The sequence below is a fragment of the Gouania willdenowi genome, unplaced genomic scaffold (genome assembly GCF_900634775.1).
Source record: "Gouania willdenowi unplaced genomic scaffold, fGouWil2.1 scaffold_374_arrow_ctg1, whole genome shotgun sequence".
NCBI classification, from domain to species: domain Eukaryota; kingdom Metazoa; phylum Chordata; class Actinopteri; order Blenniiformes; family Gobiesocidae; genus Gouania; species Gouania willdenowi.
Genome location: NW_021145135.1, coordinates 59,970 through 74,095, shown reverse-complemented (window position 1 = coordinate 74,095; position 14,126 = coordinate 59,970). Strand labels below are relative to the sequence as shown.

General features: G+C 39.6%; 1 pseudogene; it reads left to right on the top strand.

Moving 5' to 3' along the window:
* The first annotated feature begins 479 nt into the window (after nt 1-479).
* On the top strand, nt 480-7,213 carry LOC114460018 (peptidyl-prolyl cis-trans isomerase FKBP8 pseudogene; annotated as a pseudogene).
* Nucleotides 7,214-14,126: the final 6,913 nt, after the last annotated feature.

The following is a 14,126-nucleotide window of genomic DNA, read 5'->3' as shown; positions in this document are numbered from 1 at the left end:
AGAGAGAAAAGTTGGATGAAAATTAAGTCAAACCTGATTAGAAAACAGTGGACATCTACACCATACAGCTTCCTTTTTCCAGATTTATCCATTTATTATGCTTGATTTGCTAATAATTTTGTCTACAAATGTAAAAAGAAAAACTAAACTTATGTCTATATTCTTGTTTTCATTTTCTTCAATCACTGTACTCAACTGGTCTATACTTGGAAAAGGCCTTCAATTCAGTCAGCACAAAACTAAGGCTTAATGAGGAGAGGAGAATGGAGAGAGGAGAGAGAGATAAGCTAGTGAGGAGAGAGCGATAGGAGAAGAATAAAGTGTGTGGTGAAGAAAAGAAAGAGCTAGAGGAATGGAGTGAGGAAGGGGAGCAGAGGACAATAGAGGAGAGGAAGAGAGAGTGGAAGGGAAAGAACATACCATTTTGAGTTGCTTTAATAGAGAAGGAACGTCCTTGGGGTCACCATCAGCTTTCCACCAACTGTGTATGCTGTTAGAGGGTGGAAATCCGTCAGCACATCTGGATCCAGGACAAGAAGGTCTTCACAGGTGTGTTCAACAAGCTCATAGGACCTGAAATGTTCAATGTACCAGGAACACAGTCTTTTACAAATGAATGACACCTCCTCTGCATTGACAAGAATGGTCACAATCTTATGAAATTCTGGGAGGCCACTGCATTGCCCAGCAGATAAAATCATGCCCGCCACATACTGTGTCCCACACAAGTGAACCTTTTTAGACAGAGACACACTGTCTAGATGAGGGTATTTCTTCTGTATTTCACACTTCAGTGATGGATCTAATTCTGAAACCCTGATCACTTTCACATTTTCAACATAGAGTTTTGGTTTGAAAAGGTTCCCACTATCCAGATGGTATGCCATCATCTGCTGGTGTTTCGAAGAAAGAGTTAGCAGCACATTTTTCCAGTTGTGAGTGTCATGGATCACCTTTTTAAAGAAGCTATGTTTAGCTTCGAATCTCATCGTCCACAATTCCACTAAAGGCCCATAGCAGCGTATAAGATGTGGGTAGTGGTCAATGAAGTGGTGTTTTGGCTTCAGTCTGAAGTCCGGAAAGGTACTGGTGAGCAACAGGCGATGATCCAGTAGTTTGCAAGATAAATAACACAATGCTTCCTCAGTGAGACTGTTTGACACAACAATGTCAACTATTTCCTTGAGGTCCATTAAAATCTCCCATGCTGGCTCCTGTTCTGGTATCTTACATCCAATTATAAAAGGAAGTAAGCGCAGTAGTGTCCAGTTTTCATGTCCATTACCAGCAACTGTTCCTTTTTCAAAGCTTGCTTTTGGAATTTTTTGAGGCTTGTTTACTTTGTCTGCATATTTGTAGGGAAATGATTTTATGAAGTTGTTTAAAGCATCAAATGTAATGAAACCTTTTGAGATCAGATTTTTCAAACATAAGGACAACTCCAAAGGGATGACGCCTTCAAAAAAGTCGTGCAAAACATCTGGAGGAAATCCAGTTATTGGGTGAAAGAACAATAGATGTTTGCCCAGTACATATTCCCTTTTTACCCCATTAACACTTTGGAGGTTGTCAGTCTGCCTAAGCTCTTCCAGGAATGTATTGTGTTGATCAACACCCCTCAATTGGAAGTCATTAACTTCAGTGGTTGCAATTTGGTTCCGACTTATCAAACAAAAGCGACAGAACTTGTCAACAGTAAAACTTTCATGAAAGCCTGCCAGACCATGTGCACCAAGGTTATCTGCACTTACACAATATACAGTGCCCTTAACAAACTCACCCACAACTTCCACATAAATGCCCTCTTGTTCTAGACACCTTATATCTTTAACCAGTGGCTCGAAAAACCTTTCATAACCATATTGTTTGACATCCACACTTTTACCTAAGAGAGCAAGCTGAATTGAACTGAGATTTGATCGGAATCTGGCTGGTAAATTTAGAACTACCCAATATACTGCAGTAATCTTATGAAGTTTTCGAGAGGTGCCCAGTGGGTTACAAACTTCAAAATCATCAATATATAACCCCAAACTGACACATACATTTTGCTGTCCCAGTAACGTATTGTCCTTGTAATATTTTCCGTCTTGAAATGACTTAAAGTGTCCAGATAAAGCTTCTTGATTAAATATAATTTGGTCCAAAAAATCTGACCGTCTGAGTAAAGTCTCAAGGATCTTATTGACAGATATATAAACAAAAGAGTTTTTATGAGCGGTGTTGTACAGATATTCTGTGGGTTCTACAACAGAAAAGTGTTCTTTGAAATATAAATTCCTCCGGTGATCTGTAGATAGGGAACCTTTCTCAGATGTTGTTAAAAGGAGTGGATTAGTTTGAACTATAGCATTATTTTCTATAGAGAATGAGACCTCTGATGTAGAGGATGTTCTCAGTCACAGCTTCTCTCTGTGGTTACTTCATGTCTTTGACATCGTGATGCCTGTCATTGTTTGATGTTTTCTGATGAAATGATAATGATAGTATAGCATTAGTATGTATTATAGCACAATTTACAACTACTCAATAATTAACTTGTTTTATTTGCATTATTAGTTTAAGTTATGCTAATAGGACAAAGAACAAAACACACACATACACTAACACAAAAAGTACAAGTACCTTAAAAAAAAATCAAACAAATTTAAGTGGATGTGATAAATGACTTTAACCCCAGTTTAAATGTAATTAATCCAGCCTCACTCCATTACAGACCAGACTTTATCTTTAAACTATTACCACCATTGTGTACAAGTTAAGTCTATATATAAATATATATATCATTTCGGTTGTTCTGTACATGTGTGACTTGTGGCAATGACACGCTGAACTTCTCTGTGATTCACATGTAGATCGGCTCCTTAAAAAACTGCCAGCAGAACATTCCAGTCGCTTCAAACGCCATGTATGCAGCAATCAGGATGTCCTAACATACGATTTACAAATGTTTTCATCTTGGTTACAAACTGAAGCTTGTTGTCAACCTAGAAAAGAAAACTCCATCTCATCTCTCCATCACCATAAACACCCATGTAAATCAATACCAGCAATGACAACAATTCTACATGGAACAAACAAACCCAATGAGACCAGACAATCTTCAGAGCTCCTTCAGAAGAAATTCTAAAGAAATTCTGTGACACCTGCAAAAGGAGATATCTGCAGATACTCTGTGATGTAAATCAGAGAACCAACAATGTTCCTGTTCCTGCTGTGAAGACACTGTACCTTGACAGACCAGTTGACAGCAATGGTGTCCTCCTTAAAGTCGTCAATGTGATTCTCCGCAATGGTGACCAAACTTTAAAAACATATGCTGTTCTCGATGATGGTTCACAACGAACAATTCTGCTTCAATCAGCTGCTCAAAACCTGGTTGGACAATTAGAAAAATGATCACTAAGAACGGTTCACCAGGACATTGAAACTCTTCATGGTTCATCTGTCAGTTTTCAGATCTCTCCTGCTGCCACACAGAGAAGACCTTTACCATCAAACATGTTTGCACTGCAACCCAGCTGGCACTTTCTGACCACATTTATCCTGTACAAACCCTCCAGTGAAAATAAAAGACATTTCACTCCCATCCATAGAAAAGGCATCATCACTATTGCTCATTGGCTCAGATCACATTCATCTCATTACTCCAACCAATCAGGTTAGGCCCTTATGGATCCCCTGTAGCTGTCAAAATCCTGTTAGGATGGACACTCCAAGGTCCAATCAGAGAAGTTCAGTCACACAATTCCCTAGTGTCTACGCAATGCTTGTTCTTGTCCACCGGACCCCCTGCAGAAGAGTTGCGTTACCATGTTGAAAAACTTTGGAAACTTGACAAACCTTCCTGTACACAATGAGAAAGTTGTCATCAGATCTAGGCAAGATAAACAAGCCATGGAGCTTCTTAAAACCGCAACGAAAAGAGTTCTATTTAATGGTGTTCAACACTATGCCACACCTCTTCTCAGGTAAGCAAACTCACCCATTCTGAATATACCTCAAACGGCAGTAATGTCAAGACTCCGTAACATTGAATCTCGACTATCCAAAGATCTGGACAAAGCAAGCTCATACTGTGAACAAATGTCAAAGCTAGAGGCAGCTGGATATGTGGTGAAGCTGACTCCTGACGAAGTTTACAGCACCAAAGAAACTTGGTATATTCCTCATCACAATAATTACTCACAATAACAAAGATCCTTTCATTAGAACCCTTCACCACAGTTACAGCTACTATCTTTACCAGGAAGCAACTATTTATTCCTGGTTTTTGTTTCACAGAGTTTTACTGGACTTTATTTACTGGTGATTAGTTTCTATCTCTTCTGCTCCGTGGACCAAAGTGTGTTACTGTTGAGCTGTTGCTTCAAAACAACAATCAAAATAAAGGTGAAAACACTTCTCATGTGTGGTCTTCTGTGTTACAACCAACAATAAAATGTTGGTTGTGTGTTTCTCCCGATAGACATTATCAATACGTCATGTTTGCCCCCTGTCCAATCAGAGCCTTCCCAACCCCCAGGCTCTATTGGAATTAACTAAAGCCAATTAAACAGGTTTTCCATGTAAACGTCAGTTCAGGAATTACTATTACCATGTAAACATGAAGCACAAGACTTTAATTTCAAATGATTTAATGCAGAAAAACTCATTCTGAATTAAAAAAAACATCATGTAACCGTGGCAACTGAGGAGTTTAGAACAACCGTTGATATGCCGGGGAAGAACTCCACATCAGAGAACATCAAAGGAACAGCAAAAAGTAGAACTCTAAAAAAGAGAACAAAAGGCAGAACTAAAAACCCAGAGCTCATAGAGCAGATACTTCCTCAGGAGAGAATAAACAGACATAGTGTGAAAGCCCAAAGCTGCAGATAGGAGAGAATAGGAAACATCTGGAACAGCCCCTGATTCAAAGAAAGACTAAAACATCCCAGAATTAACATCCTTCCCACAGATAAGACACTAATACTAAGCTACTCTTAAATCTTAAACGGTAAATCTCATGTTACAACCATCTATTGGCACAAAGGACAATCTAACAACAAGTGTTGTGCTTAATGATTCTGATTCTTCTCTCCTTTAATATGTCTTTGTTGTGTTTTAATATATGAATCTGTTGTTTTTATATTATTTTGTGTATCATTTTGTAATTTAGTATGTTTATTTCAGTAATATTGTATAATTTTTCTCCCAGTTTATGTTATTGTTGTCTTTGTGTACGTTATATATTTTTGTTCATTTTGGTATTTGTTTTATGTAATCCTGTATATTTTTCTGTGTTTTGGTTATCATTTTGTTTGTTGTGTCATTTGTGTGTGTGTATTTTAATAGTCTTTTTGTGTGTTTTAAGAGTAATTTTGTGCATTGTTTTGTGTATTTATGTCATTTTGTATGTTTATGCTAATGGAAGCACAAAATTAGACCAAAGGCTGCTTGTGGCTCCTGTGGCACCAGTGTCCCATGTCTGGACTAGTGTGACACTTCAATAGAGACTCAGAAGCAAGGTTGGGGTCAATTATAATTGTAATTGCACAATTGATAATTAACTACAATTATGGCGTAATCATAAATGTAATTTTAAAAATATGTTACTGTCATAATTGGAATTAAAATGTAATTGAGTTTAAAGAATTGACTTTGTCAATTGTAATTGCCATGCAAATTCTCTAAAAACTATCAATTATAAGTTGTCAGTAAAAAGTTTCAAAAACAAAACAGAAAACAAAACTGGGGAGCCATGTTACAGTTCTACACATACAGTATGTAGTTAACAATTAAAATATGTTCCATATCAAGCTTTCCCACATTTTAATAAAAATGGCACAGATACCCACACCAAAAATATTAAAAACTATATTTTCATTGATTAGGAAGTCTTAAGATAACCAAGAGATAGGAAAGTAATCAGATGATACATATTTGTTTTTAGTGTATTTTACAGTTAATTTAGGACCCGTTATCATGGGAAACAAAAAAAAAGTTAACCTTCATCTTGTATTAGCTTTCTGTTAGCATCTCATATGATAACGGTCTTAAGTCAGCTGTAAAATACATTTTTAAAATGCTCTCACCTCAACTAAAATTTAATGAGATTACAACAGCAAAAAAAAATAAATCAATTACAATTACAATTATAACTACAGCATCTTTGTAATTAATTATCAAATACATGATTACAATTATAACTGACACCAACCCTGCTCAGAAGCTGCCAGCTAATAATGGTAATCTACTTATAATACGTTTCCTTGTGTTTCAGGTTGTTTACCAAAGCAGTGACAGTGCACCAGTCATGAAGAGTGGGAATAAGATTGACATGGATCAGTCCATGAGGAGAGAAACTGACCCCCAACCGCCTGCTAATGAATGGTTAGATATCTTGGGAAATGGTCTGCTAATGAAAAAGGTGCTGCAGCCTGGAGGAGGAAGAGACAGTAGGCCGGAGCTTGGACAGATTGTGAAGATTAATCTAAAAACACGTCTGTTGGATGGGACGCTGGTCGAGGAGCTGTCGGAGTTCTGGTTCACTTTGGGACACAGAGAAGTGATCCCGGCACTGGACTGGGCGGTGCGATTCATGGGAATGGGAGAGAAGGCGGTCATCAAGACAGATGGAAGATATGCAAATGGTTTCCGTGGAAATCTTTACCCTGAGATTCCTTCAAAGGCTGATCTGTCACTTGAAGTGAAGCTGCTAGAAGCTACTGATGCTCCAGACCTGAAGCTGCTGTCCCCCACTGAGAAGATTGCTTTGGCCACCTGCAAGAAGGAGCAAGGCAATGTCCTTTATCGGTGCAAAGCCTACAACTACGCCATCCTCAAATATAGCACTGCCCTGAAAATAACAGAATCCATTTCTAAAGATGACATTAGGTCTGAAGAGGAGAACAATCTGATGGAAATGAATGTGAAATGTTTGAACAACATGGCTGCTTCTATGCTGAAACTAGAACACTTTGATGCAGCGCTAACGTGCTGCAGTGAAGGGCTGATGTATCAGCCCAAAAATGTGAAAGCACTTTTTCACATGGGCAAGGTTCTGGCCTTGCAGGATAAATACTCAGAGGCCATTCAAACACTACGGAAGGCCCTGGAGCTGGAGCCACGCAACAAAACGGTCCTAGATGAGCTCTCCACGATGATGAAAAAGCACCGTGAGCATGAAGCAGAAACGCAGGCCATGGATGAGAAGATGTTGGAGAACCCGTCCAGCACCCTCAAACATCAGGCCATGGATGAGAAGATATTGGAGAACCCGTCCAGCACCCACAAGCATCAGGCCATGGATGAGAAGATGTTGGAGAACCCGTCCAGCACCCACAAACATCAGGCCATGGATGAGAAGATGTTGGAGGACTGATGTTGGAATGATGTCATCATCCTCTACAGTTACAAGATGCATTTTGTAGGGGAACAAAGGATAATTAATATTCAAAAATATGAATTATTAATTTGAATATGTTTGTTTGAAATTGAGGTTTAATAAAAGTTTAAATGGTAAAAAACAATGTTTACAATGTGTACATTTTTATTTTACCATGTAGGGAATCAAATCCTCCAAGCTGATCTTTGACTTAGGACACTGGTCTCACCAGCCAGTGGAGTCGGGGAGTCTGTCTCCTACTGTGAAGTGCAAACGTGCCCCACAGGGGATCTTCTCCCTCTTCCTGTCCGAACAAAGGAACAGGAGAATCCAAGAACAGTTTGTCTCCTGTTATCACCTCTCTGCTACATTACGATCAAAAGGAAGCAGTCAGTCAATGTTTACATGCTAAGTTTTCAAACTCTGGGCTCCGACCCCCTGCAGATGTTGCCACCTCCCGAACCCACACCAATGGTTACACAGGACGTTGGAATAACCCTAGCTCTCCCGCTCAAATGAGAACAAAGGACATGTGCTTGACTGAAAAGTTACAAATGAAAACATTATTGGAATGATTTCTACAGAAATTTAAATTGCAAATGTTGTCTGCACTCGTTTTATGTAATTCAGTAACCAACAGAATGCTATTTTAAATGTTTCATCATTTAAAAAGTGCTTAAAAATACCAGAAAACATCACAAAAGTTAGTTTGAGGTATCTACTGCAACCATATAGTTAAGGCGAGGCATAACATGATTTTTGACATTTATGTTTATGAGTAATTACAAGTAAAATTCATTAACCGGTTCCTAAAGTGTTCCTAGGATGTTTTCCAGTCGTGTTTGGTATCAAACTCTCTCATTATAGATGATATATTAAGATATGATGTTGAAAAGATGTTTTGAAATATGTGGAATTAATTATTAGACATTCTTTTATGTTTAGGAACTTCCTTTGTTGTCTATGTCCTCTGTCTTACACACCCACACTTGAGACACACCCACAAGCTGAAAGCAGAGACATTGACCAATCACCAATATGATCACAGAATGATCAACCAAGACACCTCCTCCAAAAGGCGTCTCCAAGTTCTTTTTTAAAAAAGGACGTGCGGCCAGAAACTTTGGTTTTTGGAACGCTGGCGTTTCAATACTCAACGCGTTTCCCTTCCCCACCTTTTCACTTATTTCATTTTATTTTTAGTTGAAACAGTTAGATTTTTGGAAGGAATAGCTGCTTGGTTCGGACGAATACAGCATCTAGTGACGTGCGTAACAGCCGAAAGAGGCCCGGCCTGCGACCCATTGGGGTAAGCCACGAGCCATTTTCTAAGCCAGCTGCGAAGGCCTGAACGCCTGGATCGGCTGAAGGGGCCACACTCTGTTGAACCGCAACAGAACCCAACGGTGGCACTTCCTGCTGCATTGCTTCAAACAGCACCTCCAGGTCCAACCCTGACATCATCTTCAAGGTACAAGAATGAATTTTCATCAGCAACTTCATCCACAATAGATCACATACATACTTCCATAACTACAAACTTACACACACTCACAACATGCTCCACACCCAGTTCATCTCATTCATGTGTGTTCGTCTCCCCTTTGTCCGTCTCCCTCTCTTTGTTATGAGCTCTCTTTATGATTTTATTCTTTGATTTTATGATTTTATTCTTTGATTTTATGATCTTATTATTCGAATATGTATCCTGCATTTTATTCAATATTTAGTAGACTAGCTTTCTCCTAGATTAGTGATTTCACTTTATTACATATAATCCTCACTTTTATTATCCTAGAAATGCATTTTATCATGATTTAATTATCCCATTTCAATTGATATTTTGACTGTGTTAATTGTTGACTTTTGAATAAAAGGTTAAACATAATCTTTGATTCCTCTGATTCATTAAAGCTGTGATGATGGTGTAGATTTGCTGTTAGAATTCACTTTCCCCTGGTTTCACATTGATGAGTTTAGTCTAAAAACTTAGACATATTTCTCCTGTTAAAAGGAGTGGCACCCCGCAGAATTTGAAGTAATATTAATAATCATAATTAATATTCTTAGTTATATAACCCATTAATAATAACTCTCCTCCTACATATTTTCTGGCACCCCAGATGGGACAGCTGAAGCCATGAACACAGCGTTAATGAATAATCACTGAATCAAAAGCCGGTCTAAAAAACTGAACACTCCGTGTTGCCAGATTGGGTCGGAAGCCGCCGCGCCCCGACCAATGTTGTATTTTAAGCAAAGCCGCCGCGCTAATGCTTAGAAACTGAATAAATAAGACCGCCGTGTCTTTGTGTCCTAAAGCGCTAATGTTATGAAAGGCCGCCGTGCCGAAAAAGTTAAAATTAATCACTGCGCCGTCAGTGACTGTGACGTCTGAAGTAAACAGTAAGTTGCCAGAATTGTGAAAACCCCGTAAAAATACGCAGAGACACTGCAAACTAGGAATTTGCTACCCCGAAGAGCTCTGAAACTCTAGTATCTGCCGACGCAAACAAAGTGTAAGTCGTCTGAATCTTCCGTTTCCTGAAAACGGACAAGCTATCGTTGTATTAGCTCATGTTAGCTCATTTTGGTTGGAACACATGTGTGGAACGCTCCGGAAACTGGAAGCAAGTGTGTCAAGCCACCGTGCTTAGACGAAGACAGGCCTTCCTGTCCCTCTTTGAGACATGACTGCCCCTCGTGGCGAGCTCGCGAATAACAGGCTAACGAGAGCCTCAGCATAGCAGCAGCAGCCTGCTACTAAACGGCTAGCATCTAGCTAACCTAACTTGCCCAGTGTGGACTTTTAACACATTTCAGTTACAGCGAGTCTTCTAGACACGTTTGGCTTGACAACTGTGCTCCGACACAGCTGTCTTTACCGTCATTTTGCTGAAATCGTGTGGTTTTAAATGTGCTTGACCTGATTTTGTCATCGCTCAGAAACACACACACACGCACACACACACACACACACACACACACACACACACACACACACACACACACACACACACACACACACAGACACACACACACACACACACACACACACACACACACACACACAAGGCTCATAAACTAAACAGAAGTTAAGCCATTAAAAAAGTAATCTTATTAAAACTAAGGTAACTCATTTAAATACAAGTGACGCACTAAATTCAAGGTTTAACAAGATTTAAACCAATTTGACCAAAAAAAAAAAAATTAAACTAAAACAGAGTTCAAATAAATAAAATAAATGATTAAAGTAAAATACACATTTTACTAAATGATTAATCCAGTGTGATTAAAATTAAATCAATTTGATTAAAAACAATTAAATTGAATAGGAAGTTAATTAAATGAAAGCAACTAATTTAAGAAGGATTTATTAATTAAAACAAGTTTAATAAAAGTTAAACCAGTTTTAATTAAGGTAATTAAATTCAACACAACCGAATTTAAACACAAACCATTCTTAAAAATCAACCTAAAAAAAATTACAACTGAAATAAAAGCTGATAAATTAAAACAGAATTTAAATAATTAAAAATAACATTTATTGATTAAAATAAATTCAATAGGATTTGAATTTGGTTTCAATAAAAAAAAAGGATTTTTTTTTAATTGATTAAAAACACCTGATTAATCTAAAGAAACTGAATCAAGGTAAAGCTAATTTAAACTAAAATTTAAATTAATTGAGGAAAACATTTATTGATTAAAATGAATTCAATAGGATTTGAATTTAACTTCAATAAAAACATTTTTTTTTTAATTGATTAAAAATACCTGTTGATTAATTCAACGAAATTGAATTAAGGTAAAGTCGATTTAAATAAAAGTCTTAGATCAGTTAAGAACAAATCTTGAATGAGTGAAAACAATTATTTAAAGTGAATGCACAAAAAAAAACTTTTTCAAGTTTACCACTCAGTTTTATTTACCAAACAGTGAATTGCTAGGAACAAACAAAATAAGATAAAACAATTTACTACCATTGTATTTTTTTATTTGAAATTATTTGAAATTTTGAAATTCTTTAGAGTTCTTTGTACGATTTTGACCCACAACAAATCAACATGTCTGTCTCCAGCCGAGAACTCAGAATTCCTCCTCACAGAAATTTTAGGGGACGGCAAATCCACAATTGATGCCAAAATCCGAGAATCCCCTCCTCAAGAATTAGGAGACCTTTTGGCCGATTGCGTCACTGCAGCCGTTTAAAAAAAACTGAAAGATAAGGAGCTGGTTAAACAGCTTGGCTTTGTAATATCAGCATTCTCCGCCCAGTTAAAATACAAACAGAATCGGGTTAAAATCCTCGAGAGCGAACGCGACGCTCAACTCGAAGCCATCGAGGAATGCGAAGCCCGCTGCGCGAACATCACGGTCCAGTATGAAGAAACACGTGAAGAAAATGGATTGCTCTAAATGCGTGTGAGTTACCTAGAAAAAGCGGAAGATCAAGTGAATCAATTAATCACTGAGAATAAAGAATTAGAAAAATCCAAAGTGCTACTCGGAGATAAGATACGCGTTCTCGAACCTGATTTCGACACCACAACCCGGGAATTAGACGCACAACTACAAGAGTCAAATGATGGGAAGAAACTCCTCCTTGAGGCAGAAGGGGCGATCAAAGCCTCAAAAGCCAAAACTAAACTGCTTTCTAAGGAATTAGACGCAGAACGAGAGAGGGTTAATGATGTATTACAACAAGTAGCTGACGGTAAAGTAGCTACTGCTAAGGTTCAATGACAATTGAACCTCACCAGGAGAGAGCTCCTCGACGCAAGACGTGAGCTCGGGCAGGCTCTCTCATCATTGTCAATGTCGGAAGCCGATGGCGATCTTGACTCCGACGGTGAAGACGCAACTCGACAAGTCCTGCGCACCACCGACCCACCGGTACGTCCGCGTCGCCCAAGGAGACCCCGGGATGCCTCCGCTGACCCTCCTATTGACGGCGGACCGACGCCCGCCAAGCCCCCTAATAGCAATCGACCGTTTTTATCTAAAAAGTTATCCAATGGTTAATGTTGAAGATAAAATCTACCTAATCAAAGCAACCTCGAGCAGGCTTGTTAATGATTTCATTGAACGTCAACTACCTCAGGTCAGAAATGATTACACAACACTGTGCCGCCTCATGGTGGATGAATTCTCTGACGCACTTCATCAAACAGGTTTCGACTATGCCCACACCATTAAACAGGGGAAAAACGAATCACCCCAACAATATTACCACACCTTGCTACAGGCATACTTTGGTAATCGCAATGACCCAGGTATGGAGGAAGAAGAGCAGTTCAAAAAACTGTTCCTCAGAAACCTTCACCACCACACGAGGACCCATTTCGGCGTCACGGCAGATCCCTACACCATGTCCAGTAAGAAACTTTGCGATCTTGCAATCAGAGGCTTCCTCTTGTACAAACAAAATTCGGCAAAATCCACACCTCGCGAAATGTTCCCGGTAAAGAATAACTCTCACTCGCTGCAATTGGAAGGCACAAAATAGACACCCGACATTCCTCAAATGCCTCCACCGCAAGCGCCACAACCTCCTCCACCACACACCCAGCAACCGTACCATGGTACGAGACCAAAACATTACCAAAATAGAGCCAATAACCGCGACTACGCTCCAAGGCAAAACTTTCAACACCAAAATTTTCGCCCCGACCAACACTATCCGGATTGCCGATCGCGCCCACCGTGGTTTGATAATGACCGTTCTGACCAGTGGAAAAGACACGACAACGACCGCCGAACACCTCCGCCCAGAAACGAACACTCAAAACCTCGGTACCACATGAATCAGAAACGGTCCGACAGCCAGTCGCCGAACAGGTCAAAATCAGATGATGAATCTAATGAAACAGAAAATTTAAAAACAAAGTTGTCTAACAAAATGGCTAAAGATATGGTATCTATTGTGAAACAGATGTTTGAACAAATGATAGATGACAAAACCAATTTAAAACCAAAACAATCAAAACGAAAAGATGACGATGATCCACCTAGTGCTGTCTTGCTGGTGCAAACACATTCGCCAGACCGCCTCCTTTCCGGAGGACATCAGTCCATTGAGGGTGAACCACCAATTCACCAATTCTTGAGCGACCTCTACGAAAGAGGAATCGCCCGAAAGTATTATATATCAGCCACTTTTGAAGGTGTGCTTACCAATGAAGCCTTACTTGACACAGGAGCAGACATATCCCTCATGTCAGCCCAACTATTCAACGAGCTGCGCAGCCTAGCCAAGGAGGCCAACCTAAGGTTGATTCTCCAAGACTGACACATTGATATTGAACCTTATGGCGACAACGCCACTACCATCACAAAAAGGGCTCTCGTTCAAATCACCATAGGTGAGCTATCTCTGGTACACCCGTTTTACATCTCAGACCACAACCAGATTCCTCTTCTCATAGGTATCGATCTGCTCAACCGATTTGAGCCCCTGATCGACTTTCGGAATCTGAAAGTCTGGGCCCAACAGTAGACCGCACTTTAACGACCAGAAGTACATCCCTGTGTTCGCTAACCAACACAAAAGCTGATGCCCTCGTCAAACAGGGGGCGCTGTCAGGGGCACCCTGGTCCTTTGACCCCACCCAGCTCGCTGAGCCCCACCCGTTGTCAGTGAATGCTGTTACGCGCTCTCGTGCGGCTGCCGAGACCATCACCCCATCGTCTTCGCAGGTCACCGCATCGGTAAAACCCGCTTTCACCGACACTGACCTAATAACGTTACAGGGCC